At 42.0% G+C, this 26,258-nt stretch overlaps 1 protein-coding gene across 7 annotated transcripts in view; it reads left to right on the top strand.

The window, feature by feature from the left end:
* Positions 1 to 26,258, top strand: part of DAB1 (DAB adaptor protein 1) — a 1,266,417-nt gene that overhangs the window by 912,852 nt on the left and 327,307 nt on the right. The window contains exon 1 of one of the 7 annotated variants that reach the window (XM_030812907.1): positions 8,173 to 8,464. The exons of the other annotated variants lie outside the window; for them this stretch is intronic. The gene's annotated coding sequence lies outside the window, so the exon portion shown is untranslated. Of the gene's footprint in view, positions 1 to 8,172; positions 8,465 to 26,258 lie in introns of those variants that run through there. 7 annotated transcript variants of the gene reach the window in all.

Below are 26,258 nucleotides of genomic sequence, written 5' to 3'. Positions count from 1 at the left end.
TCTGGATTCTCGTAAGGGGCAGAATAATGTTATGGTTAAGAGCCCAGACTCAAAAGCCACACCTCCTGCATGACCATGGACAAATTACTTAAGTCCTGCATGCTTCATTTGTAGAAAGGAAACGGTGATAAGCACCTACCTACTAGAGCTGTTTGGTTTGCAAGCTTGTAGAATGATGCCTGACACACAGGAATCAAAACTCCTTCCTAGTGTTGCTGTGAGTTCCAAAGAAGTTGTTCAGAATCTCTTGATAACATTAGCATACTTGGGCTGCATTATACATATTTCTAGTGCATTTTTTATTTCAATGTTTTCTGAATCCAAATTTTGCCTAAATTGCCAAACAATGTTAGTTAAACCAAATCCTTTTATTTGGTTCTCTGTTTATTCATCCCATGCAATCAGAGTGTCTCTTTAATTTCTTCTTGGATTAGTCGTGTTTACCAACAGCTCTGGAAATACATTCCAGCCTTCAGAAAGAAAATGACAAGAGCTATAACAAGGTATTAGAGGTTGTGTAAACTTGTCTTACTTGAAGTTAATGCGAAAAATGTGGAGAAAAAAATAACAAGGGGAAATTTCGAAAATTGGGCAATGATGTTTAACCAAAATGACATGTGCATCTCTGAATGTAAATGCACAACTGCGTTAATGCCGTGCCGGCTGCCTGCCATCCTGAGGTTTTATCACATCATAATGCAGTGATGAGGTATTTCTTTGCTTTTTTAGTTTTTCTACTTGCAGATGCCAACAATGATTATTTGTAATTTCAGAAATAAAGCTGCTCAAATGCAACATCTGTGGTTCCATATTTTTCTGTGGGATTCAGAATGCATGTCTTATTCCTATTTGTAACCAGGGAATATTTGCAGTCAAACATAATTCCCGTGTACTTGACTTAGTTCTGGTCCAGATTGACTAAAAGGTTTTAAAATGGTGCCCGTGCTTTCGGTATCTACACTATGTGGATTCTTGACCTTTTAATCCTCATTTTCTTTAATACAAATAAAAGAGAGTTTATCAGTTGATTCAGATGAGTGGGGGTATGCCATGTAAATTTCAAGGAATTATGCACTAAATTACAGGACTCATTTGGGGGCTTAAATGTTATTCTCCACTACACAAAACTGGCATGGATTTTATTTTAACTGAAATGGCACACAGTGGCAGGCAATTATTTTTGTTATTGTATTTGCTATCATGGCCTCCAGAATCTAAGGACAATGAAAGGGGATGTTCATTTATAATTTGACCTCCTGAATTGTTCTTGAAATGCAGTTTCATCTTCATATCAAGCAAAATCTAATGCTGTATTTGTCAGTAAAATAGTCATTTGCATTTTTTATTGACAATACAAATTGTGTTTAATCAGGCAGTCAGCATGTTAGCATTTCCAGATGATTGAAGACCCATTTTTGTTCAACTATGTCCCATTTTGGGTCAAATGTATTTTGCTCGTTTTAATGATCAGGGCACGTAAAGTTGCTCTTTAACACTGTGCCTTAAAAAAAAAAAAGGTCCAGATCCCACGTAGCTATATTTTCTTGTCTCCAGAAGAAAGCCAGGAAGCTCTTAAATTCTTAAATTTACACACTTAACAGATGTTAGCCCAGCTTAGAGGAACAATTAGAAGACGTTTCTACTAACTTATTTTATTGTTGAAAGGACCACCGTGGGGTAGACATAGCTCTGAACCAGAAATCAAAAGGCTACGGTTTGATTATTATTCCCAGAAAGAAATGAAAGGTTAGTTCTCTGGTTTCTAGCTATGGGATACCTCACTTCTCTGGGCCTCAGTTTCCTTATTTAAACAGGAAGGACAACAATGTTCTTTAACTTTCTCTAGGATGTTCATGAAGCTTTATCCTGTGAGAGGTACTGTAGAAGCCCAGCTCTACTATTACTAGCCAGATGACCTTAGGCAGGTTCACCCATCCCTGCCTCAGTTTCCTCATCTGTATGGTGGAGACAATAATAGTGCTTACTTCACAGGATTATTGTGAGTAGGAGTTACCATACGTAAAGCTTAAAACAATGCTTATCGTATGGAAAGTGCTGTTTGTTTGCAATTATGTCATCGTCATTACTCTTATTAATAGCGCCTTCCTCACAGGGTTGTTGTGTGGACTAAATCAATTTATATTTGTAAAGTGCTTACAACAAACCCTAACATGTCGTAAGGTACAAGCATTTGCTATTGTGATTATTATTAGTTAACTACCATTTATTAAGTGCTCACTGCCTGTAAGACATTATATCAGGAATCCTCACTGCCACTTGTGAGGGCAGAGTTACTAGCTTCATTTTTCTCTAAGCTTCACATACAGAAAAAGGCTCCAAGTCATAAAGCCACTGTCCCAAGGGAACATGCTGAGTGCATGGCAGAGTCAGGACTTGAACCCAGGGCAGCCTGACCCCAAGGGGGATGCCCTTTAATGCCTGTGCTTCCTTAGTCCTGTGTTCAGGCCTCAGAGTCCTGAGCTTGGAGTCCACTTTAGATGAAGTCCTCCATGAGCATTACAGGCCCTTCCTGCCACAGTCTTAGCCTGGCCTCCATATTCATCATGGCGACCTTGGCTGGGCCTTACTTCCCCACTTACACCCATTGAGACTGCTTGTACTTGGCCTGGTTTCCTTCACTGAGAGAGAATGGGAGTCCAAGGCCGGGGGTCTGTTTTGGTTTCCCTTTCCCCCAAATACCTGCTTCAGTTGTACCACTTCCTCTACTACCTCCTCCAACCCTTGTCTCTGTCCTGTTATTCCTAATACAATGTGCATTGCCAACATGAGGTGTTAGGGTAGTGATGCTGACAGTGATGGATTCTAGTTTGATTTAGAGTAGATGTTCACTTATAATGGTAAATATCAAATTTGTTTACATTTGTCCACATAGACACAGATTATAATAATAACAAACATTTATTGAGAGTTTAATATGTGCTAGAGCTGTCCTAAGCAGTTAATACATATTACTTTATTTACTCCTCACAGCAACACTGTGCAGTAGGTATTAACACTGTCCGCGATCTACAGATAAATCAACAGACCATAGTCTGTAGGGAGCTGGAGTGGCCTTGAGAGGAGCAGAACTGGCTGATCCCTGAAAATTTAATTCCACTCATTTCTTCTTATCTGTGTCAATTGGTTGGTTACACACAATTTGCCTAGCACTGTGCTATTGCAAGCAATGCAAGCGAGGTGGAGAAATAAGAATAGGATGTGTGGGGCATTTAATGTGCCCAGCATGGGGCTACATCCTTTATATATGTTATCACATGTCCTATTGACAGCAACCCTGTAAGATAAGTGTGCCCATTCTCCTGTCGGAGATGAGGATGCTGAGAAACTGAGCCGTTAAGTGAGTTGCTTTACCTTACATTGTTACATGGCAAAGCTGGGATTTGAACCTAGGTGTGAAGCTTTTTCTTGGGTTTAATCTCCTCCCTCTTTCCTTCTCCTCTAACTTTAGGACTATGGTGGTAAAAAAAACAGACAAAGTTCCTGCCTCTAAGAGGCTTACATTCCAGCCAGAATCAATCAATAAACAAATAAACAGATGAACAAATGAGCAGATCATTACAGATGTGCGGGACATCAGTAGGGGAAGTGAGAACTCCTGGTCTAGGAAGCAAGTCCATTACTAGTGTACTTGGGAATGACCTCTCATTCCCCCTAGGATCTATGGGATGGGAAAGAAACAGCCATGCAAAGAGCAAGGCGAAGAGAGTTTCTGCAGATAAGACAGCAAGTAGACAGAACAGCAAGTAGACAGAACAGATGCGTTGGAGCAGAAGAGGGCGTGGGATGTTTGAGGAAGAGAAAGGAAGGCCATGTGGCTGGTGGGAGGCAGACAGGTCAGATTAAACAGAGCATTGCAGAACAGGGTAAGAAGTCTGGACTTTACTCCAACTTCCATAAAATGAATGAAATTGGCCATGTGACCTTGAACAATCCGTTTCTAGCCTCAGTCTCCATTTTTTTAAATCTATTGGGCATGGGTAAGAAGCCCTGCCTCACGTACATTTCAGAGATTGTTTAAATATCAAATCTGGAGACTGTCTGGTCACAGAGAAAGGTGGCTAATTTACCTGATACATTTATCTGTATAAAAGTGGAGTCATTGGAAGACTGATTGTAGAAGAAAGGAAGCTGAACTTTGGGGTTTCTGAAGGTTAAGTCTCTCATTGATTGGTAGTAATAATAGTAATAAGTAAATATTCCATAAATGATTACTCTACCAGAAACTAAACTAAGCTCTTTAAATGCATTATCATTCTATCCTCAGAACACTAGAAAGGACACAGACACTGTTATTACCTCATTTTGACAGTTGAGAGACTGAGGCATAGTGAGGATGGGTCTCTATCCATGCGTTTGGTTGTGAATAACAGAGAACTCAATGAGTGGCCTGAACGAGCAAGATGTTTATTTTTATTACATAAAAAAGACTCCCAGCTGGGCGTTGTGGCTTACGCCTATAATCCCAGCACTTTGGGAGGCCAAGGCAGGCAGGTCACTTGAGGTCAGGAGTTCAAGACCCACCTGGCCAACATGGTGAAACCGTGTCTCCAGTAAAAATACAAAAATTAGTCAGTCGTGGTGTGGGCCTGTAGTCCCAGCTACTCAGGAGGCTGAGGCAGGAGAATCACTTGAACCTGGGAGGCAGAGGTTGTAGTGAGTCGAGATTGCACTAACTCCGGCTAGGCTGGGCAATAGAGTGAGACTTTGTCTTTAAAAAACAAACAAACAAACAAACAAAAAACTCCTAGAGTAAGAGCAAGCTACTGCTGATAAAGCTGCTCAAGAAAGTCATCAGAATCCAAGATTCCTCTGCCTTTCTGCTACTTCATCTTTAATGTGTAGCGTTTGTTCTTTATGAGCTCAAAGTGGCTGCTGTATCTCCAGTTTTCTCATCTCAATGCCACGTCAAAAGGAAGTGCAAGAGACAAAAGAAGAAGAGTAATTGTGGGAAGGGTAAAAGGCTTTAACTTTTGAGAATTTGTCTTTTAAAGGAAGAAAGCCTTTCTCAGGAATGTTCATCTGTATCTTCTTTGCCTCCAACCGGGGCACATGACCAACCCTAGCTAAATGGGAAGCAGGATTCCAGTATTTCACTTTCTAGTCTCTATAGAAGGCAAAGGTTAAAGAGAAGGGTGTCAGGAGAGATGCTGAGTGAGCTAGGCTACAGAATTTTTCCCACTCATACAACTTGTAAGTGGTGAAGCCATGTGTTTCAACCCAGTCTTTTTGACTCCAGAAGTCATACTCTTAACCATGGTGCCATACTGCCTCCTTATTGGGCGGAGGCTAGAGAATCTTAGACAAATTGTTAAGCCTCTCTATGCTAATTTATAAATTTGTAACATAAAAATAATAAGAGTATTTAATAAGGTTACCGGGAGGGTAAAACATGAAAGCCCTCATGAAACAATTACCACAGTGTCTCTGGCATATGGTAAGTGCACACCAATTGCATGTTAGCTGTTCTTACTGTTAAATTGTTATTGTTCTTATTGTTAGCAGACAGTTTCTTTGCTAGCGTTTGTGGATACAGAGAGTCAAACAAAATACAATATAGCATTTACTTTTTAGGTGCTTACTTGTTCAGACTTATTCGTAATTTACAATGTTAAATTCAATGATGGAGCAAGGGGCAGCAGTGGTATAGAAAAAGGAGGATCAAGGTACTTTGTTATGAACTGGAAGAGATAGGCAAGGGTGTCAGGGTCAGGGAAGGAAGGATGGTACTTACAGAGAAATGATGCTGTTTAGGTGGCTCTAAAGAGACGAGACAGTTCACCAGGAAGAGGAAAGGGAAGGGTATTCCTGACAGAAGGAACAATATATGCTAAGCAGGTGTCAAGCTGCCGAGGGTTCACACTGTACTGCCTGCTGGGAGCTGCAAGAATTTCCAACAGTCTGGACTGTAGTGTGGAGCTCCAGACCAGCTAAATAGACAAGAGCAAGATTTCCTGAGTGCCTCCTTTATGCCAGGCACTGCGTGGGGCACCAGGGACACAATGAGGAGTGACGTACAACCCCTGCTCTCAAGAAGCACATCACATCGACACTGTTTTCTCATTTGCCAGATGGGAAAATGCAAGAATCCTAAATTTTATTTACCATCTCCTCTGTGCTAGATTCAGGGCTTGATGCTTTGTGGACATTGTTTCATTGCACTTCAAGGTCATTATTATTCTCTCCCTCTTGCAGGTGAGGAAACCGAGGCTCAGTAAGATTAAAGGAGTTATCCAAGATTACCCAGCTAGTAAATGATACCACAAGGATTCAGACTAGGTTTCTCTGGCTCCACAACCCGTGTGTTCTGCTGCATGGCTTCCAGGATCCTGGGTACTACACATGTATGCACCACCCTAGTGGTAAAATGAAACAATTTCTGAGAGCACTTCAGAGCCAAATGCAATATTAACACCAAGTCCCTGGAGTTATTTATTTACTTATTTATTTATTTATGAAGAACAAGGAAAGCCCCTCCTTTACTACCACAGTAAATCTCCAGTAGCTTGTCAATTCCTTCTCAGACAGGCTGATTAGCTGGAGTGCAGCTGTCCAGGTTGCTTAAGTGAAGGAAGATGACTTGATTGTAGTTCAATGCCTTAGCTGTCACTGAACTGCATTCCTAAATATGATCCTTATTGCCCTGCTAACCCCTCTATAAACGGCACTGCAATGAAAGCATAAAACATTAAAAACATCCCCTGGTTGACTGCTATTGCCTTTTGAATTAACACGAGAAATACTCATTTGAGGGATGTGGTTTAACTCAAGCAATATTTCTTGATGGGTTAATGAATATCGTATGTTATACTTTAGCTTAATACAACATCATCAATTATTTAATTATTTTTATTGATTGACCTCTTCCAGATTATTTGATAGTAGATTTTTCACTATTCAGAAGGTTAAATGCTGAGCAGTCAGGAATCTTCTTCTGCGGTTCTGAGTGTCTTCTGAGCTGTGACCCAACTTGCAAATAGAAAGGTGTATATGTATCTATGGGTATGTTTTTGTTTTGTGGGGCTTTTTTTTTTTTTGGAAGAGACAAATTGCAGACCATCCTGGAACATTCTGGAATTAATGAACATGATGCATAAATAGCCTTGCTAAATCAAGACATAACAAAGAATTGAACTGCTGATGACACTGAAGAAAGGTTTTAAAGACACAGATGATCAAGCCCACATAATTAGAATTACTATTTAGATATGCAAAAAAATGGAAAGGCAACACCCGAAAGGGAGAATGGGTTGCAAAACTAGCACCAATATAAAATATGAGTAATGGCCAATAAAAGCATATCTACCAATGACTTTGTAACTAAGAGAAAGTAATACGGGATTGTGTCCATTTAGCTAATGTCATGGGACACAGTACGGAGTTCTCAAGGGCTTCTCATGGGCTTTGGAGGGAGGAAGGAGGATGAGGCTGGAAAGCAGACTGCCTGGGATCCTCTCCTCTTGCGGCACTGATTAGTTTTGTGACCTTGGGATTAATTGGCCTGCTAAGCCAAATCCCTTGACCAGGGTTCAGCACTCATTGTGCTGGACTCCAGCTCCTTTGGGGTCCATTGTTGTAGGCTGTGTGAGGATTGTGGAATGAATACAGCATATGATTTATAGAGTTACAGAAATGGGAATGACAGGTATTTTCTAATGCAGGAAGATCAGGCTGGGATTTTTTCTTAAAGTGTTGTCAACATTAATAATTTTTCCTAAGGCCCTCATTTCATGTCACCATATTAGCACTGTCTGTAGATTAATACTACTATGGATAATTTTATTAATAATAGACAATTTATCTGTAATTTGCTAAGTAATGGTCAGATATATGATTTTATCCCTCACATGCCACATGGGCAGATGTTACTTCAGGCAGGTGCCCAAACTCAAAAGTTTTTTCCCCAGTAATTTTAAGTCAGTGAGAAACAGAAATTCTGTCTTGGCTGTCAGCTGTGCAAAGTGGTGATATAGAGAAAGGACAGTTAGTCAAAAGACCTAGAATTGAATCATGGCACTTCCCATTATTCGTTTTGTGACCTTCTTCAAATCACTTAAACTTTATGCAGGTCTTACTGTCCATAGTTTTAGAATGTTTGAAGTAAATGTGACCAAGGCAATGATATGGACACACAGTTTAATAAGGTATATAAAACGTGCTTCCCTACTGCAAAATACAGTGCGTATGTGTGGGGTGTTTCCATCCTCGGAGGATCAAGTACCTGTTAGCTAGGAAACCACAGTCTACCTCCACAGCGGGCATCTCTCATCCATCCTGGCATTCTTTTCCATGAGCTCATGTGTGGTCTCAGGGTTCTTTGAATATAGCACCCCACGTGGTCATTTAGCAGCTGGTCAAATCTGGCAAGCGAGATGAAAACTCATGCCATCCCAACCCTGGCACAGAGGCTGGACTCAAGATCTGCCGCTAGCCATTCTCCTTACAGGTAGGCTTTTCTCTTTGCCTCTAATTCCTGGGATCTGACCCAGAAAACTCACAGACCCACCCACCTTTCAGAAGCTAGGTGGATTTGCTTTATGCTACTACCTAGGTGGCAGCTGCGGGAAATGTCACCCTGCAGGATGCAACAGCCATCGTGGGTAGCAAACAACCTGGTAATGCAAAGGGAGTGTATTTTTAAACCTAATCTACTCAGTAGCGTTTGCTCTGTAATGGTTAGATTCCTCCCCCAGAACATGACTTGCTGGGGTTCTTACAGATCCTAATTTAAAAACTATCACTGAAGCTTATTTTTAAACATCATAAAGGTATCTGAGACCTGAATTTCAGGTCAATCATATCTCCATGTTTGTAGGGGTATTTTTTGTTGTTGTTTTTTTCCACTTGTAAATCTCTCAAGCTTTTAGGAAAAGTAACTCTGGCAAAGGAATTGATTTGGCCACTCAAATCTCAAGAGGCCACCGCTGAGCTACCCAGCCCATATGACAGGAATCCTTTCCTTCTTGTTTTGGTTAAGTTCCCTGGCAAGCATTGCTTAATAGGATTTGTTTTAGCATTTAAATTTCCCCTCTCCTGCCAAGACACAGGAGGTGTTTTGACACATGGTATCATTTTGGTGATCTCTTAACCTCTTTTTTTCCTGACATCTACCATGGCAGAGCTAACCATTTTGGGGTGATTGGTTGCCAGGTTTGGCAGCAGTTCTGAAGAGGCCCCATCTGCAGTCCGGAGGATTGGCACATTGTTTTCTTGCAGGTCACTTAGAGAGGAATTCACACACTCGGGAAAATTATCAACAAACTCTTCCATGAAAGGCACCTGGTGCTTCAGAATGGTGGTGTGTTCAGGAAACCTGGTAGAGACTGGTGCGCATCTCTCTCTTCTCTGACAGCCCATCTTCCAGATTATCTCAGCAGTTCTCCCAGTGGGATCCTGGGCCTGTAGTCTCATGTGGTGTTTCATGTAAAGAGGGCTCTGTGTGTAGGCCAGGCATTGTAGCTCACGCCTGTAATCCCAGCACTTTAGAAGGCTGAGGTAAGAGGATCACGTGAGGCCAGGAGTACAAGACCAGCCTGGGGAACATAGTAAGGCCCCCATCTCTACAAAAAACAAAAAAAATTAGCCAAGTGTGGGGTCACATGCCGGTAGTCCCAGATACTCAGGGGGCTGAGGCCAGAGGATCGCTTGATCCTGGGAGGTTGAGGCTGCAATGAACCAAGGTTGTGCCACTGCACTCCAACCCAGGCAACAGCGTGCAAACCTGTCTCAAAAAAAAAAAAAAGAGTGCTCTGTGTATGAAAACACTGAACAGCACTGTTGGTTTGTGTACCCCCAGATTCCTGTGTTGAAGTCCTAAGCCCCCAGTGTGATGGTATTTGGAGGCAGGGACATTGGGAGGTGATGAGCATTCGATGAGGTCTTGAGGGTGGTACTCTCATGATGGGATTAGTGGCCATATAAGAAAAGAAAGAGAGACTGGAGCTCCCTCTTTACAATGTGAGGATACCGGAAGAAAGTGTCTGTCCACAGCCATGAAAAAGACCCTCACCAGGAACTAAATCTGCTGGTGCCTTGCTCTTGGACTTCTTAGCCTCCAGCTGTTAAGAAATAAATTTCTGTTGTTTAAGCCACCCAGTCTATGGTATTTTGTTATGGCAGCACAAGCTGACAAGACGCAGCCTACTCTGTCTTCCTCTTGGAGAGTCATAGAGCTGTGTGTGGTCACATTAAAGGCTCTGAGAAATCCTGCAGTGGAGAGGGTGTTTAATGCCCTCTTTCAGTCACCTGTCCATAGAATCAATTTTCAAAGTACCTCCACAGACTAGTTTTCTGCAAATGTTACTTTGGGAAAGGCTGGATTAAGTAATAGTTTGCCCTCTTTTGCTTCCTGCCATCTTTAGAATTTATGTCTGGGTCAGGCAGAGCATGAGCATTTCATCTGATCCAAAGGTTGAATGTTTCTAAGTACATTTCCAGGGATGATTTGAGGGATGCAAACAAGGTGGACTGAGGTTGAATATAAAAGGAAATTATGGAAAGATCTAGAGCAGTCACCTTATGGTGTAGCTTTAAGTATCCCCAAATATTTCATTGCTAGACTGTGGGCTCCTTGAGGGCAGGGAGTACCCCTTTTTCATCGTGTCTGTGCCTAGCAAAAGTGTAGAACTCAGAGAAATCCCTAGTAAATGCTTGTTGGATAAATGAAATCATTTGTGGGTGATTTCTTTAATGCTGGAAAGAAGTCAAGCAATTACTTAGTCGAATTCATTTGTGAAACAAGGAAACCAAGATTCAGAGAGAAAGAGTGTCTGTGAGCTCATGAAATGGACCTGAGGTTACAGATCTGAAAATGAATGATGAGATCCAATCAGTTCTTGATTTCGTGAATTGTTCTAGAGAAGGAATGTGTTCTGTGTGGGAACGGGAAGGTGAGGGAAGCCAAAAACACTTCAAACTTCACAGAGTTTGCTCTTTGGCCTGGTTTACCTTTAATAATTCACTTAAACAACTATTGTCACCTACTTACAATGATTGGCTTCACTCCAGAGCTGGAGGAGGAAAAGTGATAAAAAAGACACAGTCTACATCCTTCAGGGGCTCACAGTCTAGTAAATAGTGAAATATGTAAAAACATCAGTTATAATATGTAAACAAGTAGATGTATAAACATCCAGTTATAATAATAGCACCTGCTCTGTACCAAGCACTGCATTAGGTACTTTATACACAGTGGTTCATTTAGTCCTCACACCAACGCACACTTTTATCCCTTTGCTAAGGTGGAGAAACCAAAGTTCAGAAAAGTTAAGCAATGTGCTCCAAGTGTTGGGGCTGAGTTTTGACCCCCACCCTGTTTCGCCCTCTGCCCCATTGTGTAAAGCATGCTTACCAACGCCGATGACCACTTTTGAGGCTAACTCAGGGGCTAAGAGCCCAAAACAGGGGGCAGGTGATTTGTTCTGGGGGCTCAGAAATGTGTACAGAGATGTGCCAAGGGAATGGGAGCTGCTTTTTCTCCCTCTGGGGTCTATCTGCCTTCTGCTCCAGGCTGGCCTGAAAGGAACTTGGAAGTGAAGTGCAGGGAAGTCAGAGACTCTTCCCAGTGGCTTCACTGCAAAGTAAAAGCAAAAATCAAAGAAGACTAAAACAGGCAAGCTCCAGCATCTATAGGATACATTTGGCTTATTTGGAGGTCAAAACAAACATTCCTTGAGCATCTGCTCTGTGCAGGACATCGAAGGTACAAACAGGATAAAGCCTCCACCCTGGCTCTTAAGGAGTTCTCAGGGAAACAGTTGAAACCTTAACAGAGCTACACACAGAGTGGTTGGAGCATGATGGAGGGGAGTCAACTCTTTGTGCTTTGCAGGCATTGAGGGTAGTGGTGGAGGACGGCCGGGATGGAGCAGTGTCTTAAAGAAGAAATGGAGAGTGCTAGGCAGCAGAGACAAGGTCCAAACTTGGGAGGGGCTTGAGCAAGGGCTGAGAGGCTGAGAAAGAAAGCAGATGTGGGGTGGGGGCTGCTAGTGATGAGACAGGAGGGAGGGAGGAAAGGTTGGTGTAGTCCAACCCTGGAGAACCTTCAGAGCCACCACATTGAGGCTTTTGGATAGTTATGTATTCAGTTTCTCATCATTCTCCTCTCTAATGCACACTGCTAATTGAATGTTTTTTTATGGACTCCGAGACCCACATTAACACTGTCTACTTTTAATTCCATACAATGGGGAAAAATCTCTTGGTTTTATTGACTGCTTCTTTATCTGACTTCACCTAATTGGAAAATAAACAGATAAAATGATGCCTTTACTACTGATGAATAATTCATGTCCTCTTTGTCTTTTGTCATAGGAGAAAGCCTAGCAGGTCTTTCTCAAGTTAGGGTATCTGGTAGATGAGAGAAAAATGTGAACGATTAACTGCAAATTGAGTTTAGTGTGAATTCCTGAGAATCCGAGTCCTCCTCTGTAATAAAGTTTAGATTGGTTCACGTAACGGTTCACCTGGCTCTGGTGGAGCCCAAATTCAGAACATATGAATGCTATTGACCTGTTAATTTGAAATGTTTTAATCTGCATAAAAATAGATTGTATTAATTGTCTCGCATTAACCAGGTCTGACTATAATGTCTGATTGAATTAGGCTGAGTTTTCTGTATCTTAGCTCTTTGCAGTTTCATTTGCCCCAAACACGTGTAACTTTTTTCTCCTCCATTCCTGTCATCTGAGCAAGTTGGGCTGTGTTGCTGTCAGATTAGAGAGAAATCCCATTCACCTTCAGCAAATAAAAATACCTATCATCCTCACACTGCCTACACTGCTTGACACCACTCTCGGAAACACTCCTCTTTTCTAATTACCCTTGGTAACATTTCACCACCCCAATCTCACTGGTTCATGTCATTTTCAAAATCCTGGTAAATAACTTTAACTCTTTACCGGAGTCTGTGCTTCAAAATAAATACTGGAATTTAAAATTCTATTTTTTTAAAGATGTAATTTTTAATTATTTTATAAACATACATTATCTGTAGTGGGCTGGACACCCTGCTAGATACCAAGGGCATACAACATAGTTGAGTTTGATCCTGCCCTTAGCGAGATCACAGTCTGGTTCTGGTGATACGGTTTAAATGTATGAAAAGTTAAATAATGGTGCAAATCAACATTTAAAGTGAAAATTCCAGGCCAAAAGTGATTAATATTTCAGTGATGGAATCTGTGGGGAATAAGGAATTTTTAAGGCCCCTGAATGGACCCTATGTGTTGATTTTGTTTTTTTTTTCTTCACAATTCTGGATTCTGAGGCTATGCTTCATTCCTTCCTGAGTCAGGAATAATCTTCCCCTCTATAACTCAATAAAGGCACCACCTGTTTTGGGAAGCCTTCCTTGGCCTTCCTTGTCTGATTAAGGTGCCCTCTTCTGGGCTGTTTAGGCATCTTAGCCTGTCATAAGCCATCATTCTATTTATCTTGCCATTTACTTGTTTCTTTCAATCAGCTGGAGTGAAGGGCTCAACCAGCAACATACAGGAAGGAAAGACTAGAGAGAGAATTTAGGGAGAATTAGGTGGTATATCCATGCCCTTTCTACTCAACCTGTGGTCCATGGACCAGCAGGCTTAGCATCACCTGGCGAGGAGTTAGAAATGCAAAAATCTCAGACCTCTCCTGAGACCTACAGAATCAGAAGCTAAACTTTAACAGATCACTCGTCATTCATATACATATTAACATTCCAGAACCCTTGAGCTGATCTAGCATTAAAGAAACCTGAGGATCTTTAGAAAGGACTGCTGCTTGGGCTCCACCCACAGAGGTTCTGATTTGCTTGGTTGGGATGTAGCCAATTAAAAGCTTTCCAGGTGGTGCAACAGTGCATTCACAGTGGTGAGCCCCCTCCAGGTTAGCGTTTTCTAAGTGCTGTCCCCTGTCATCACGCTTACTGTGTGGTACTGTCATCTTCATACAGGTACTCTCTTAACCATTTCTATATTTGTGTATGCTGAGATTTAATGGAGTATCTCTTACTGCATAATTGTTTCATAAAAGTGAATGGAAAATTAACCTGGGTGGAGGCCTCTAATGATGATTTTGGCAATGACATTGGAGAAAACTTATTGAAAAATACCATCAACAGCTTGTATGAAGAATTGAGCCATAAAAATGGCAGAAAAAATGGTTCAGAAGCTTTTTGGTTGGCCAAAGTCAAAGTCTACGGGGTAAGTCAAGTGCTTGGTGCCCAGATTTCATGGGAATGGAGTGTGATGGCATAGGGAAGACTCAGCTTGATCTCTTCTAATAGGAAGAGAGAGGCTTACAGGGTTGATTCACTTTGAGCCCTAGATAATGCACTAGTGATACTTATTGGGCAGCTAAGAAAATCACAATATGACTTGTTAATGCGTTAATGGAAGTGCAAAGTTTATTTGTACTGGGCACTGGAATCTGCATCTCCTCTGGGTACCACACTTGAGGATTTAGTGAGCATTGTGGATAATGTAGATATCATGTCATGGGAGGGAGGTATATTCAAATGAATGCCTGGAGAAAAGAGGGTGTGGCAAGTACATGACTGCTTTTTTTCATAAGGGCTGACTGTTTTGTGAAAAGAGAGCAGAATTGTGCTGTGCTGCTCCACAGGACATAGCTAGGGCCAGTGGGATTCATGGAGGCAGATTTTGGCTCAACATCGGAAAGACTTTGTGCCAGAGTGAGAGCCATCCAATAATAGAACTGGCTGCCTGGGGAGATGGTGAGAGCGAGCGAGCTCTCTATCTTTGGAAATGTTCTAGCAGAGACTGGATAGCCATCTGTTGTAGGTATTGTGGAAAGAGTCATGCATTTGGTAGATAAGCAAAATTTTGTTGGTGATGATGACAGTAGTAAATGTGACTACCATATACTGAGTGCCTTTGAAGTGCCAGGTGTGGTGCTAGGCATGTGAGTATTCATTATCATCTTTCATCCTTTTACGGCCATAATGAAAGTGAGAGCTATTACTCCCATTTTAGAGAAGAAATGGATTCAGGGCTAGGATTTGAACCCTGGGTTTTATGACTCAAAACCCATAATCTTTTAACTATATCACCTGCTTTTTGTGATTCCTTCCATCTCTAAGATTCTGTGATTTCAAGTGTATTCAGATACTGGATTTGAAGTGACTTTTACACATCCATGTATAAAAAGTCTGATAGAGAGCTGGATGTGAAGGCTTGGGAGTCGAGAGAGTAGTCAGGGTGGCAGATGTAGACTTGAACATCCTCTGCCAAGAGGTGAGAGTTGATGCCACTGTGTTGGTAAGATTCTCAAGGTAGTGACTGCAGAGAGAAGGGGCCATGGCGGGCTGACTCCTTCCTGTGTGGTGCTGGAAAAAGCCATGGGAATAGATGAGAGTCCTGCTTTATGAGAAGGAAGGAGTGATCTTAGTGCATATTGGAAGATGGGTTTCTAACCTCAGTAACATGTGAATACTTCTGTACATTTTTTGGATTCTATTTAATAGATTGAGACTTTGCAAAGTCAAGTGCTGAAATTGGAGTCAGTATAATACAGTGGCCAAAGGTAGAGCCTCTGCCTGAGTTGATACCTGGACATTGCTACTCCTTAGCTGTGTGCCCTTTAACACATTACCTTTGTATGCCTTCATTTCATCATCTGTAAAATTAATGCATTTGGTTGCACTTTTTAAGCTGTATTAATCTCCTTCCTGACTATAATACATAGTATACTATACATAATTGAGGCAGCAAAAAGTAGAAGTTAAAAGAAGGACTGTGTAGTCAGACTGCCTGGATTTAAATTTCGGCTTCATCATTTACTAGCCCTGTGACCTGGGGCAATTTACTTAGTCTCAGTAAGCCTTCGTTTCTTTGGTGTAAAGTGGAGATAGTAGTAATAACTACCACATAGGGTTTTGTGATTAAATGAGATTATATGTATAGGGTACTTAGAATAATCCTTAGAGATCTTCAACATAGGAAGCATTCAACAAATGATAATGGTGATATATATGATATTTTATAACAAAGAAACTTGTGCCTTGGGGTCCTTATTGTAGGAATTGGTGTTGATTATATAATCCCATAATGTATGAACATGATCTCTAGACATGTTCTCTCTGAGCAAGAGATTCATGCATTGTAGTATGTGCATGGATAGGTTTATAGAGAATCTTTGATTCTCCTGAAATAGTAGGCTAGACTTGGGGGAATGCGTGTTTATATGGAGAAGATCTATTTTTTCATTAATGCTCTACTACCTTACAAAATTCAAGAAGTTAGTGTGCATAATAATCTTGTAGATGTACATGAGGCTATTAGTGAGCACAAACAAAAAATCTGGCTGCCAGTGTCTATTAGTCAGTTTTCACACTGCTATAAAGAATACCTGCAACTGGGTAATTTATGAAGGAAAGAAGTTTATTTGACTCACAGTTCTGCATGGCTGGGGAGGCCTCAGGAAACTTACGATCATGGCATAAGGCAAAGGGGAAGCAGGCAGCTTCTGGGACCTGGCTGGCACCCCCATAATACAGTCCTCTCCCACTAGGTCCCTCCCTTGACACAATTCGAGATGAGATTTGGCTGGGAATACAGAGCCAAACCCTATCACAGTGACTTAAGGAATAAAGCCATTTGTTATCGGATATAACAGAAACTCAGAGGGTGTGGTCCCAAGATCAGTGCAATAGTTCAAAGTTGTTATCAGGGGCTCAAGTTCTTTCTTTCAGCCCTCTGCCATCCTTAGATTAATTGCTTCATGGTCCCAGGATAGCTGCTATAGATCCAAGTATCACACCTTCATAGAACTTCATGGAAAACAGAAAGAAGCCAGGGCAGCCAGGATGATAAGAAGAGGTTTCCTTGCTTGTCTCCTTTCTTTGATCAGAGGTTATTTTTTTTTCCCAGAAGGAACTCCCACAAAGCAAGACACCCACCTACCCTCTGTTTATTCTTATTTTGCCAGGACTGTATCATATTGCCATTTCCAGCCAGAAGGGAGTCCAAGAAAGCAAGTATCTGGCTTTTTCAGCATCTCTGAGGAAAGTGGGCAAGAAAAGCCCGTGTAAGGGAAAAAACTTCCTATATGTCAATGCACTAATGAAAATGTGAGAGCTCATTGCCTTAAGAGAGGTCACACAAAATACCTGAATTGGGGGAGGGTGTGTTTTGTGTTAAGAAACAGACATCCAGAGAAGGACCAAGGGAATTAGGGAGGGCTTCAAGGACCTTCAAGATGCCTTGCCCTAAACAGGCATCTTTCCTTGGTGACTCATGCAGAGGAAGTGGCTGGATTCCAAATATGTGTGTAGAAAAACTGCCATGGAAGAGACAGCCATTTGTTCATGTTTGCGGCTGCTGACTCTGACCCAAATCTGCCCTCCCCCAATCCTCAGCTGCTGGTACTGATGCATCCTTTTGGGAGCTGGACCATGAGCTCTGCCAGGAAGAAGGTGCCCATCTCAATGGCTCCCTGCTTCAATCTCCAAGCAAGCTGTTTGCAGAGAAGGGGAGCAGCACACACAATAGTAACAGGTTTAGTAATTAGCAGCAGCCCTGGGGCCATGCAACACTTCTAAAAAGACAACGTGGTTCAATAAGATCTGCCACGACCCCTGAGAATGTTCTAGTTGGAAAGACAGGTGGGGATCTCCAATGCTGATGACATGGAAAAAAAAAAAAAAAAAAAAAAAAAAAAAAAAAAAAAAAAAAAAAAAAAAAAAAAAAAAAAAAAAAAAAAAAAAAAAAAAAAAAAAAAAAAAGAGGCCTTTCACCCTCAGTGGTTAGAGGGCACAGGTTAGGAAGTGGGGAACAAAAGCAAAACAGGTGGACACGGAGGCTGTGTTTCTGTTGTTGATGGAAGACCATATTTTTATACATGATCTTGGCAAAGTGTGCTATACTGTAAAGAGCAGGCAGGGAATCCATAGAACTGTGATGGTGCAGTCCTTTCAAAATAAACGTGCAAAATGTGAAAACACAACGTAACAAGCCCATGTCTTTACCCATCTCTTTTATCCTCAATCCAGAGGCTGAGGAATTTGATGAAAATTCATTTTTTTTTTGCAAATTAATTGGTAAACAAAAAGTTGAAAGTTTAATACTGCATTTATTATATTGAGTCAAAGTGCCCTATGCATATTTTCTCTAATAGAGGGTGGAAGAATTCAATGAGATCAGTGAAGATATTTTTTATCTCCCTTGGGAGGCAAAGGGGAAGCAGGCACCTTCTTTACAAGGCAGCAGGAAACTAACGAGTGCCACACAGAGGAGGTAAATTTTGATCTGATTCTCGAAGGCTGAGCAGGAACTTGCCTGGCTTATGGAGGTATATCAAGATTGTGGAGGTGTTAGGTATCCTATCTACCAGAGTATTTTAAGCTGTGGGACAGCATCTAAAGGGCATAAAGTTGTAAAATTCAATGAATATGTGACATTTTGTTTACTTAGTACTTCTCTCCTTTTCTTTAGAAAGAAACAACCAATTTTCTTTTTCTGGAGGATGTTCTTTACCAAACCTGAATTGTATGGTTGGTTTGGAGCTACCATTCAGTTCCACCCCCTTAAATACAATTAACTGATCTGGGAGTATGCAAATCACTCTCTCTGGACCAATCAAAGTCTTCCCTGGGATTTTTTTTTTTTGAGTTGCAGCTGGGAGATTTCAGTCAGCATCTTGCTGGAGACAAAGTGAGAGATGCTGTGTGCGATTTGTAGATGGCTCTGACCTTGCCATTTGGAAATACTCCAGACTACAGGAGACAGAAACCCTATTCAAATAAGCTTAGATACAAATGGCATTGACTGTAAAAATTACAAACGCGTAGTCCATGTCTGTCTCTCCTTGCTGGTTGATCTTCGCAAAAGCAGACTAGGCACTTTCAAATGGTGGCACTCAGTATCAACAATGACTTCCATTGTCATTCCAATGAGAAAATAAAATCTCATTGAGGTTGAGGGAGGGTGGGAGGCAGGCAAAAAAAATAAATAAATAAGAAAACTTCATATTAGACTAGTGTTTCTCAAATGTTGATGTACCTGTAAATCACCTGGAGATCTTCCTAACATGCAGATGTTGACTTAATAGATCTGGAATGGTACCTGAGACTTCATTTCTAATAAGCTCCCATGTGAGGTGGATGCTGCTGTTTCAAAGACTACTCTTTGAGTAACGCAGTGTTCAAAGACAATGCTTAAGGATTCAGCAAATATGAAAAGATGGTACAGCATAAGGTGGCATGGGAGTGGGGTAGAAGTGAGCTGTGATTTTCAACAGGATAATTAAAACAGGCCCAGAGAGGTAATCTTTGAGCATACTTGAAAGAGTTCATTCTATTTACGTGACCAAAAAAAATTGTGTTTTAAGAACACATATTAGTTAACTACTGCTGCATAACAAATTACTCCAACATGTAGCAGCTTAAAAGAGCAAACATTTATAATCCCACAGCTTTGATGGGTCAGTTGAGCTGGGTCCCCTTGCTCAGGACCTCTCACAAGACTGCAATCAAGGCATTAGCCAGAGCTGCTCCCGTCATCGCAAGGCTCACCCAGGACGGATCTGTTTCCAAGCTCACTCAAGGGGCCGTTGGTGGACCTCAGTTCCTCACGTGCTGTTGGACTGGGGATCTCAGTTCTTCTTAGGCTGTTTGCCGGAGGCTTCCCTTGGTTCCCTGTCATGTGGCCTCCTGATAGGGTGGCTCACAGATATGGCAGCTGGCTTCCATCAGAGCAAGCTAATGAGAGGGCAAGAGATGGAGAGCAAGATGAAAGTCAGGGTCTTTCACACATGCATACGTATGTTTATTGCGGCACTATTCACAAAAGCAAAGAGTTGGAACCAACCCAAATGTCCAACAATGATAGACTGGATTAAGAAAATGTGGCACATATACACCATGGAATACTATGCGGCCATAAAAAATGATGAGTTCATGTCCTTTGTAGGGACATGGATGAAACTGGAAAACATCATTCTCAGTAAACTATCACAAGGACAAAAAACCAAACACTGCATGTTCTCACTCATAGGTGGGAATTGAACAATGAGAACTCATGGACACAAGAAGGGAAACATCACACTCCGGGGACTGTTGTGGGGTTGGGGGAGGGGGGAGGGACAGCATTAGGAGATATACCTAATGCTAAATGATGAATTAATGGGTGCAGGAAATCAACATGGCACATGGATACATATGTAACAAACCTGCACACGTTGTGCACATGTACCCTAAAACCTAAAGTATAATTAAAAAAAAAAAAAAGGAAAGTCAGGGTCTTTCTATAACCTGATTTATCAAGTGACATCCCATTACTTTGGCCATATTCCATTTATTACAAATAAGCATACTTGCTTAGAAGTAAGTCACTAAGTCCAGCCCACACTCAGTGAGGAGACTACCAAAGGCATGAATATTACTAGGCAGGGATCACTCGGGCCCATTTTAAGGTGGCTGCCACAGCACATATTTGCCTGTTACCTCAGAATCTGAATGTCTATGCCCTTATGTAGGTTGCTGTCACTGTTGGTTTGTTTAGCAAAGAGGATCATGGGAATTTTTTGGCTCCCAGCAGAAACTAGGATTGGCCCAAATGGTTCTCACTGAACAACTTTACTTTGGCCAATCTTCAACTTTTGAGGTAGATCCAAGCTGTTTTTTTGTTTTTTGTTGTTTTTTTCTTTTTGAGACATCCTATTAGGGGCTGGTAGGCCACCTGAGAGCTTGTGGGCAGCTGAGCTCCGACTGACCCCCTGGCCATTTTAGCGCTGCCAGTAAAATTGCCTGAGGAGCCTGCCAAGGAGACAGATGCTGCTGCTGGAGAAACACCTTCTGTAGCCTGGCATTTGTCCGGTAATTGCTCTCCAAGAGAAAATAAAATCTTCATATGAGGGGGAAGGTGGATGGCTCCTGACTGTCAAGTGTAGAGATGATTTAGAACAAGTGCTGCAAATAAAATGCACAAGATTTTATTACAAAGTAAAATACATTTGTATGGATCTAAGATTTGACTCTTTAAAAATCCACTGACTTAGGAAGTGCTTCTTGTTTTCTAGGCATAGAATAATACACAGTAAATTGGATTATGTACAAAATGCCTCACCTGTTTTCTCTCTCCTGTTCTGTTTGAAGTCATATTTCTTTTGCAATAGGCAGAGCCACTATTTCTTCTGCCTTATAGATTCATTACGTAGACACAGCACTGGTTTAGGACTGGGCAATAGGCTCCATCACTTACTAAGAAGGAATTTAAGCTTTTGTCTACAGTTTTCTGATCTTTAAATTGGGATAGTAATACACCTGTCATAAACTTGTTTTAAAAGCGAATGAAGTTACCCCAGAAAAAGTTCCTTGCCATATTGTAGATACTTAATAAATAGGGTCTCTATAGCTGCTCTACCTGTACTTACAATAACAATGGTGGGAGGAGTTTATAGTCTTTCAACATAGGAAAATCAAGGCCCAGAAGGTTTAAGGTGTTTCTTAAAGATCATATAATAGGTGGCCAGGCGCGGTGGCTCACGCCTGTAATCCCAGCACTTTGGGAGGCTGAGGCGGGCGGATCACGAGGTCAGGAGATCGAGACCATCCTGGCTAACGTGGTGAGACCCTGTCTATACTAAAAGTACAAAAAATTAGCTGGGCATGGTGGCAGGCGCTTGTAGTCCCAGCTACTCGGGAGGCTGAGGCAGGAGAATGGCATGAACCTGGGAGGAAGAGGTGTCAGTGAGCCGAGATCGTGCCACTGCACTCCAACCTGGATGACAGAGCAAGGCTCTGTCTCAAAAAAAAAAAAAAAGATCATAGAATAGGTAAGCTTTCCACCGTCTATCCATGCATCTATTTACCCACCCACGTACCCACCTAACTATCCACCCATCTGTTCATCCAGCAAATATTTTTTGAGGTGTGCCCTCTGATGATGCTATATTCATTGCAGTGGCTATAGTGACAAAGAACTTAGGTAAACTGGTGCTCTCAAGAGGTTAAGATAGACAATGAGCAAACTCATTATTAGAATTTACATGGAATAAGTACTACATAATAAATAGTTTGAAATGATACAGTAACTGGTATGAGGACACAACGAGGCAATTTTAGTTTGGGTGACCTTGGAAAGCCACTTTAAATAAGTGACATTTGAGTGGAAACCTATAAGACAAGAAGGAGCCAGGAGAGGAAACACAACTGCAAAGACCCTGAAGCAGAAAGGACAGAAGAAGTGGGGTGGTGGGCATTTCTCAGATCAGATAGGATATCTGTAGTTATGCCAGGAGAAAATTTGGTTAAACAAATTATAGAATTTCTGGTCTTATTTAAAGTAAGTGCCCTTGACAAAGGGCTTTTCAAAGTTGTTAATATTTATTATGATATCTCAAGGGATCAGGGGCTATTATATTATTGTTTTGAGAACTATTTAACCATGGATCCATCCTCTCTTTTCCTCCCTGCCTCCTTCCCTTCTTCCCATCTGTGTACCTGTTCGTCTCTTTTTTTCCATCTGTTCATCCCTTGCTTTGTGTGTGTGTGTGTGTGTGTGTGTGTGTGTGTGTGTGTGTGTGTGTATGTGTTTTTCTGAGACAATGTCTTGATATGTTGCCCAGGCTGGCCTGGGACTCCTGAGCTCAAGCGATCATTCTGCCTCAACTTCCCAAGTAGTTGGGACCACAGGTGTGCCCCACCAGGCCTAGCTTATCCCTTACTTATTTTTAAAGAGCATCCTTAAGAGATAGAGTGTTCTGTGGGAAACCTTGGTAAATTGCTTAGTGAACATTCATTAGATCCTCTGAGCCCCACAACATCCCTAATGTAAGTAGGGATTGCATTCCATACTGCAGAAAAGAGAACTGGGGCTTGGAATGTTAAGGACCTGCCAAGCCTCTGATGGAATTTGAACCAGGTCAGCAAATCACATGTGAGACTCCAAGTCAGGTGCTCTTCCCCAAACTCTGGCCACAGCTCCAGCTTCAGCTGACAGAGCCTGGGACATTGATTTTTCTAAGTGCTCTGATATTTTGATGTTTGTCAAAAATTAATAACAAGGACAATTTTGATAAAGTTTCCGCTTTGTGGGAAAATGTTTCCTTTTAAGTCTGTTGTCAGTATTAAGTATGCGTATCTATTGAGAACAACCATATTCTCATAGCTATTGGGATATTTTGAGGAGCTGAGTGAGTAAATTGCACAGGGAACAAATTCATGTCTCTCCTGTCAAAAGATGCAGAATCCTGTTTTCTTTGAAGCATGGCTGTCTTGGTCCTTTTGGACTGCTATAACAGAATGCCATAGATTGGGTGGTTTGTAAATAACAGAAATTTACTTCTTACAGTCCTGGAGGCTGGAAAGTCCAAGATCAAGGCTCCAGCAGATTCAGTGTCTGTGAGAATCCACTTCCTGGTTCATAGATGGCACCTTCTCCACTGTAACCTCACACGGTGGAAGGGGTGAGGGACTTCTCTGAGGTCTTTCCTGTAAGAGCACGAATCCCATCACCTTCCAAAGGCTACACCTCCAAATTCCATCATCCTAGGGATTAGGTTTCAATGTATGAATTTGTGTGTGTTTGCAGGGAGGGGGGCATAAATAATTGTCTATGGAAATGGCTAAATTACATTTTCTGAATAATAAACATAATATAATGTTAACAACCACTGACTGAAGATCTGCTGGAACAGGCATGGTGGGAGGTCAGCTTTGTATTAAACTACTCACCCTAACAACATCTTGAGTGGCAGGTGCCATCAATTCCACTTTTCTATTATGGAAAATGGCCAGACCGGGGCCAACTTACCCCTTCCTCATAGCAGGCACAATGCCTCAGGCCCCTACTGTATTTTTGAGGTCCCACAAATAGATTTTCACTTCTTTTAAACTCAGAAGAAGGAAATGGGCTTTTAGGGTCAAAGATTATACTTGTCATGATACCAACACAGTAACTGAATATAATTTTTTAACACATTTTGTAAAGAAAGGAGCCTATGACAGAAGCAGTGCTCAGACCCCCTGACTGTCATATTGTGGGGACCAGCCTAGGGCTCGGGGAAGTTGCAGTTCATTCAAAGCCATGCAGGAGAGATGGGCAAAGCAGGACCCACACAGACTCAAACCTGTGCTATTTTCCTGCCACACCTTGAGGCCTCATTCTCAATTGGCTTTACCCCACACTCTCTAGCTTTCAGCCTCAGCATCATTTCCACAGAAACAGTGAGTGCCTAAAAACTGGGGCACTGCATCCTTAATTTTAGCACCCCATCTGCTCCTGGATAACGACAGACAGAAATGCACAAAACCTTCTTTTCTGAGAGCCTCATCCCAGGATTCCTGAGCAAGTGTTCAGGCCCACCCAGGGCTTCATGAGAGCAAGCGCTGCCCTGACCTTGTTGAAGTGGACAGTTCAGTCCAGCAAAAGCATCCCTCCCTGTTCCATTAGGCCAAGTGTGGAACCGTCCCCCTGGAACTCTGAGATAATGAGCAAGTGGAGAAACAGGTGGAAAGCAATAGTGCTGGAGTTTGCACACTCCACTGATGCTCACCAGCCACTGCTGCAAATGAGAACCTTTGGGAAGTTTGGCCCTCATTTCCCTGCACACTGAGAGGTCAGTGTGAATAGGGGCCATTTTACATTCAAGGCACAAGACACTGTCCTCCAGTAAATGGAGTTTTAATAAAGCCTTTGTATGATTCCGGGTATCACAACAACTAAATCAGATCCTGGATGCATTAGCCTGGGCTCTGGTGATGTTCCCTATGGCATTTCACTTATGATGTGACACTTACTACCTTTGCCTGAGTTTATCATCAGGAAGAGGTTTCTAAATTATTGTAGATGGCATCTGCTTAGATAAAATTATGTGTACCCTCTTTGGACTTCACTTTCTCCAGTGGTAAAATGAAAGACTTAGGTTATTTCTAAACTCTCATCTAGTTCTGGATTTTATTTTTTGAGTGACTACTAAGGGAGAGACCCCAAGTTAAGGGCTGGGGTCGTGTTGTGGGGATCACATGAGATTATGGATGGAATAAAAATGTGTAAATCTTATTCACCTTTCTTTTGACAGAGAATAACAACAGTCAGTTATGAAGGAACAACTGTGGACTCAAGGACTTTAGATACCTCCCCCTCCCTTGCCACAATACTAACGTTGCAAGATAAATATTAGTAACATTTCAGAGATGAGAAATTTAGGTTCAGGGAGGTTAAGAAACCATAACGTTTAGTGCCAGGAATTAAGTAGAAGACTGACTTCACCTTGTGGCCTTCATTATTTTTACCATCACCATCATCATGTTTATTGCCATTGTATTATGGTCACAAGAAAGATGCATTCACATGGACGGTAACACAAACACAGTCAATATCAAGTTATATTGGCTTGAGTTAAGGAGTCCACTGATGACCTTTGCCTGGATATAGATTGTGTAAGAAATAAAGGGTGTGGGACATTCCGAGTGTTAGAGCATCCAGAAAAGTTAACTTTTCCAGATGAGTTAAACTGAATCTTCATTTATCGGGAGCAAGGTCCAGGGCCATAAACACATGCTCCCTAACATAACTGAATGTCTTTCCTCCCCTTCAGACACGTTGCAGCCAAGAAACGGGGTGTGTGTGTGCGCGCGCGTGTGTGTGTGCGCGTGTGTGTGTGCGCGTGTGTGTGTGCGCGCGTGTGTGTGCGCATGTGCATGCGTGTGTGCATGTGCGTGTGTGTGTGCGTGTGTGTGCGTGTGTGTGTGCGTGTGTGCGCGTGTGTGCGCGTGTGTGTGCGTGCATGTGTGTGCGGGCACGCGTGCGTGCGTGTGCACGCATGTGCACGCGCGCGTGTGTGTGCGTGTGTGCGTGTGTGTGCGTGTGTGTGTGTGCGTGTGTGCATGTGTGTGGTGGTTGGCAGGAGGTGGGGAAGAACAACTATCATTCTAAGCTACACAGTTTGATGTCTGATTTTTTTTTCTTTTCATTTTCACAATTCTAAGCTTGGGGCTTTTGATGACTTAAATGGCTGCCTCAGTTTCCCAGTGTGCTCAGGCTTCAGGAATCCAAACTAATCTAGTCTGTGGAGACACCTAGAGAAACAGGACAAGTTTAATCTTGCCACCTTCAGATTGAGCTTTGTCCTCACGTGGTACTGCTTAGCAATCATGATGACAGAGTGTACTTTGTTCCATCATCCCACCTAGCCCACTATGTCATTAGAAAAGCAACAGCCATTATGAGGCCATGTTGCCCTTCTCACGCTGGGTGACACTTAACAGCTGTCGTTTTCTTGGGGCCATCACATGAGCA

This window comes from Nomascus leucogenys, chromosome 5 (genome assembly GCF_006542625.1).
Source record: "Nomascus leucogenys isolate Asia chromosome 5, Asia_NLE_v1, whole genome shotgun sequence".
NCBI lineage: Eukaryota > Metazoa > Chordata > Mammalia > Primates > Hylobatidae > Nomascus > Nomascus leucogenys.
The sequence above is the reverse complement of the archived record's forward strand: the minus strand, read 5'-3'. Positions and strand labels throughout refer to the sequence as shown.